This window comes from Phyllobates terribilis, unplaced genomic scaffold, assembly GCF_046119375.1.
Source record: "Phyllobates terribilis strain yellow unplaced genomic scaffold, ASM4611937v1 Scaffold_7__3_contigs__length_470593459, whole genome shotgun sequence".
NCBI classification, from domain to species: Eukaryota; Metazoa; Chordata; class Amphibia; order Anura; family Dendrobatidae; genus Phyllobates; species Phyllobates terribilis.
The window spans coordinates 410,585,603-410,591,348 of record NW_027362767.1 but is presented as its reverse complement, the minus strand read 5'-3'; the positions used below and the strand labels follow the sequence as shown (position 1 = coordinate 410,591,348).

At 39.8% G+C, this 5,746-nt stretch overlaps 1 pseudogene; it reads right to left on the bottom strand.

Moving 5' to 3' along the window:
• Positions 1 to 1,695: 1,695 nt before the first annotated feature.
• LOC141155551 (olfactory receptor 5V1-like) lies at positions 1,696 to 2,639 on the bottom strand (annotated as a pseudogene).
• Positions 2,640 to 5,746: the final 3,107 nt, after the last annotated feature.

Here is a 5,746-nt window from a genome sequence, read left to right as displayed (position 1 = left end):
GTTTGGGGTTGTAGGATAAGGAAGATATGAGGGCTGTGAAGTAGACCTGTTTAGCAGAGGTGAGGGCTGATTTGAATACGAATGTTACTTGTTTGAATACAGTGAAGTCTTCTTGTGAATGTGTTTTCTTGCAATGCCGCTCCCCAACCCTGGACACTTGTCAAATCTTTTTAGCAAGGTTATTGTGACAAGGTTGTCTGTTGATTCTTCACACTCTGCCATGCACAAGAGGGGTGACCACGTCAACAGCTGATGCAAGAGTGGCATTGTAGAAAGCAGTGGCACTGTCTGTGTTATGGAGTAAAGATATGGATGCCATTGGTAGAAATGAGTCAGAGAGTGTGTGTGTCTAGATGTGCAAGGTTTCTGCGGGGGCGTGCTAGTTGCTGAATTTGGGTGACAGGTGAAGAGGACAAGGTTGAGAAAATGAGTAGATGGTGGTCAGATAAGGGGAGATGGGAGGTTGTGAGATTAGATAGGGAGCAGAGATGGGTGAAGATAATGTCTTATGTATCTCTGTCTGTGTGGGTGGCTGAAGAGGACCTCTGAGTTAGTCCAAAAGATGAAGTAAGCAAGAGGAGTTTGGAAGCTGCTGACTAGAGGGTGTCAGTAGGAATGTTGAAGGCACCCATGATGATGGTGGGAATGTCAGCAGAGAGAAAGTGAAGAAGCCTAGTAGACAATTGGTCAATAAAAGAAGTGGTCGGGCACAGAGGTCAGTATATGATGGCCACTTGGAGATTGGAGGGAGAGTAGATATGGAAGGGAGGATAAGGAGGGTAGGGGTGGGATTGGATTGAAGGTGCAGTTGCTAGAAAGGAGAAGACCCAATCTGCCACCGTGTCTGTTGCTAGTGTGAGTAATGTGCGTGAAGTGGAGGCCACCGTAACACAATGCAGCAGGGGAGTCTGTATCGGAGGGTGTCAACCATGTTTCTGTGAGGCCCAGAAACGAAAGATTGCGAGAAGTAAAGAAGTCATGAATTGCATGGAGCTTATTGCAGACAGAGCGGGTGCTCCAGAGTGCTCCAGAGAGAGGGAGCAGGGGGGTGGGCATCAATGGCACAGGTATTACATAGGAGAGATTGCAGTAGTTCATATTAAGTTGGGAGTGATAGGAGGGGGAATTAATGGGAAGTATCAGCTGTGGGGGTTCAGGTTTGGGAGATATGTCATCAGATGTGAAGAGAAGCAGAGAGAGGGAGAGTAAGTGGGAGAAGCAGAGAGCCCGGCCTGTTTTATGTTTTAGTCGGAGAGATCTAAGTTGAGGAGAAGGTCTGCACATGAGGTCTGGTAGGGAGGTAAGAAGGAAGGAAGGAGAGATGATTATTTGTTTAGAGAGTGCTGGGATTTGGGGATAGCGAAGGGAAGGGAGTAATAGTGTAGCAAAAACTGTGAGGGTAAATGTAAGCATGGTAAAAGAGTAAAAGTGGGTTTAAAAAAAAGCTAAGCACATTTAATAAGCAGTGTTTACTGTTACCTTCTGGTCACTTCTGGTTTATTCCTAGTATATTTCTGCAGCACACTTATAGAGCTACACTTAGAAGCCTCACACAGTTTTGTTATTCAGTTATCAATCAGCTTTGTCTTGTAAAGCCCCACTAAAAAGCTCCCCATATCTCACCTTCCTAAACCTTTTGAGTTGTAGTGGAATTTTGGCTTATACTGCAGAATTTTCTTCATGTACAGTTAGGCTTTAGTTATATAACTTTACGAAAGAATGAACTTTTCTACGGAAGGCAGCTTTGACATCTTTATTCTTCAAGCTGTATATAAGAGGGTTCAGTATTGGCACAGCACCTGAGTTAAAGAGAGAAAGCAACTTATTGTACTCCATGCTGTCAGGTGATATAGGCTTCAGATACTGGTAGATCAGAGTGGTGTAGAGCAAGATGACCACTGTGAGGTGTGAGGAACATGTGTAAAAGGCTCTCCGTTTTCCATTGCTGGAACGGATCCTGAGTATGGCGGATATAATAAAAACATATGACATGACTGTTAAAAAGAAAGGTCCAAGAGCCAAGATAACAGCTCTCTCCACAATGAACAAGGTCTTCAATACTGACGTGTCACTGCAGGACAGTTTTATCACAGGCACCATATCACAGAAGAAATGGTTGATGACGTTGGAGTTGTAACAAGTAAATCCTTTGACCAAAACAGCGTAGGGTATTATCTCCAAAAAACCTAGCATCCAACATACAGAGGCCAACATGACACAAATCTTTTGGTTCATTATCAACATGTATCTCAGAGGATTGCAGATGGCCACATATCGGTCATAACTCATGATCGTCAGGAACAATAATTCTTGACTGACAAAACATCCAAAGAAATATATCTGGGTTATGCAACTTAGATAGGAGATGGTTCTGTTTCCATTTATTCCTATCAGAAGCATGGTATGTAGGGTAACTGTGGCAGAACACATGTCAATGATGTCAAGGTTTGCCAGGAAGAAGTACATAGGAGTATGAAGATGATGGTCCAGGCAGACCAGAAGAAGTATGGTTATGTTACCTCCAAGAGTCATGAGATATATGAGAAGGACCAGAAGGAATATCGGAAGTTGAAGCTCAGGAACATCTGAGATTCTTTGATTATGAAAAATGTAATCATCGTTTGGTTCAGTTGCTCCATCTCATCCAATCTATCAGGAATGTTTCATGGGGTCAGAGAAAGCAGAGTAAGTTAATGTTGTTTAAAGTTATTTATATAATCTGAAAGTAATAAAGGAAAGAAATTGTGAAAATATATTGGCAAAGCTCATTATACTACCTAATAAAATGTAACCGTGGTGAGATTACTATCTAAAATGTCATTAAAAAAATGTTCTCCTCTATGAAAATTGTTTGTTTAATTTTTTAAATCTCAAAATGAGACTTTCTTCACACCAGTGCAGCAAAAAAAAATCCAGCATGCAAAACAAAAAGATAGCAAGGAGGAGGCTTAAAAGGAGCAGAACCCAAATAAACCCATGACAATCTACCAAGCTAGAAGGCCACAGCAAGGATCAGGGACATATGGCCGCTCTTCACCCTTGTATCCATTGAGAACTTCAGCCTAGGACTATTCTTCTTAAAGGGAAGACCTGGAGATGCCAGATTGTGGTGGCAAATGTCTTTATCCGAGAGATTAGAAGAGCAGAAAAGCCAATCTGCAAAAACATATTGGACTACGGTCCCACACTGTGGCAACCAGAGGACAGAGACACAGCTATTTTTAGTTGAGAGACACAAGGCCATGTAGATCTCTTACTTTAACAATAAAAATTAACTTATTATTGATTTTTAACAATTAACTTGAAAATCGATGCAAACTACAGTACAAGTCTTCACGATTTTACACCTTTATCAGTCACTTTGGGATAAAAGATCAGTGAAACTTTCTCAAACCCACTTTTTGGTAATATAACTAGTGCAACAATAGAAACTTTTTAATATAACTTATTTTAGTAGTCCGTAGTCCCCTTTTTCCTCCCTGCAGACTCTCAAAGTACTTGTTTAGAAAACTGCTCAGACACCGAAAATTATAATGTCATACAACTGCTTTTACTCTTGTCCATTGGCATTTTCAAATGACCTTTCTGCTATGTCCTCCACCGTCAGATTTTTGTACAAACCGTTTCTAAAAATGTAATAAAAAACCAAGAAAGATAAAAATATTACTGATATAAAACAGTAAATGGAAGACAAAGAGACTGAAAGAGGGGGATGCAGCTGCATTACCTTACTGAATGTTTCAGAAAACAACATTAAATGGAGCAGTGTCAGGAGACACTCAGAGGAAATGGAAATCCTCCAAATCTGCAAGTTCTGTAGTTGCTACATAAAATTTATATAGCGTGGAGATAGCAGTCACACCTTGCGGAGGCCTGAAGGCCCTTTAATAAATAAGAGGACTTTAGTATTGGAAATATCACTTCGTTGTTGTTGGAAGCCCTGTTTTAAATCTTGCATTGGGGCCCCGGGGCATAAAATAATTCTTCTTACTATTTCTAAATTTCAGACTCGGATCTTTTTTGGCCAATAAGAATAATTTTAGCAAAAGTAATATTTTATTACAAATGTAGCATATTCCTAGGGTTATTTTCACCCAAATGATTTCATGATTTTACCTACCAGCAGCTATTTCTCTGTTTATTATTACAGTCTCCGCAGAGATCAGAGCTTTTATAATGCCATGATTCACATATGAGGCAGTCTCCCGGGACCGTTTTTTTCCTGACAGCTGTTCATCTTAACTGGTGCATGCTATGTCACCCTAATTATAATTAAAACTCAAACTATAATTATAAATCCTATAGTAGCGGAGCAGAGAATGGACGGACGCAGGTGTTGTGATTCTTTAAATGTGCCATGTGTTTACAAAAAGCCACTTTTAGCAATTCCATTTATTTTATTGCTCCAATGCATCAAATATATATATATATATATATATATATATAAAAAAAAAGTAATTTTACCAATGGTGTTGATTACAAATCTTCTACTGCATTGTGACCTACTTGTCTCCATGGTAACAGACTACAAACAGACTGTGTAGTCTGATTCTTCAGTCATACTCTCTTGTTTTTTCATGATCTCTTTCTACCTTACTTTAAATAAGAAATAGATTTGGAAACTTAAAGTTTTTAAAGGAAAATATTACCTTAAAAAGAGATATTTTCATATTAAGGAATTAAATGAGTCCCCCAATTTACCAGAAATATGCCTTCCTTGGGTTGTGTTGGAATCAAGTGGGAATTAAAATTTCCTTGCTGATATTTTTAGCAGAATACCATACTGGCTGCAACCAACATTCTATGGCAAATTGAACTCAGTGGTAAGACTTTAAGCTCCAATGATCCCTTTACTGATACCTGCTAGTAGCCAGCCTGTTTTTTCGTGCCCCCCCGTGCCTGTCTATGTAAAGATTTAGTTGTACCCTAGACTACTTTACTAGTGATGAGCGAGCACTAAAATGCTCGGGTGCTCGTTGCTCGGGTCATGCAAATTGTAATGCTCTGGTGCTCGACCCAAGCAACAAGCCCAATGTAAGTCTATGGGAAACTCGGGTATTTTTCAAGCGCCCCCCCCCCCAACCAGGAGGTCTGCAGGGGGCCTAAAAACTGCTTTATTTGATGGAAGCATTGCTTAAATGACATGGGAACAGCATGGGGAGGACCCCTGGAAGCATTTCTGACTCCTAGGTCAATGCTGTCTACAATGTTTTCAGAGGTATTACGCCACTTTTACGGACTCACAATAAAACATACAAAAACTAAACCAAAATGGATTTTTATGAGAAAAACATTAAGGAACATTCTTTCCAGGGTAACGACTTACATTTAAGGCAAAATAAATAAGCTAAAAAAAATCTCCTCTACACCTTGGCCTATATTCACAAGTAGTGTTTTTGATGCGTTTTTGCACTTTTACATTGCTTTCAACAGTGAAAAATACCTTCACCTGTAAATGTCCTTTTAATATTTTACTACCTTATCTGCCCATGTGATATGTGAGACATGATCAGACATATCCTGTTTCATTTATCAAGGATGGACTCTGAAAGTCAGAAAGCCTATTTTTATAGGGCCATCAGGCAGCCCTTACTATTATTAAAGGGCCAGCAGTCAGCCGTCACTATTGTTAGAGGGCCATCAGATGGCTATGCTTTCTTGTTCCTATTATTAAGGAGCTGGTCTTCTATACTGATATAGCATATTCAGTAACTATAAAGCCTGCCCAAAATTTAGAAAAACCGCA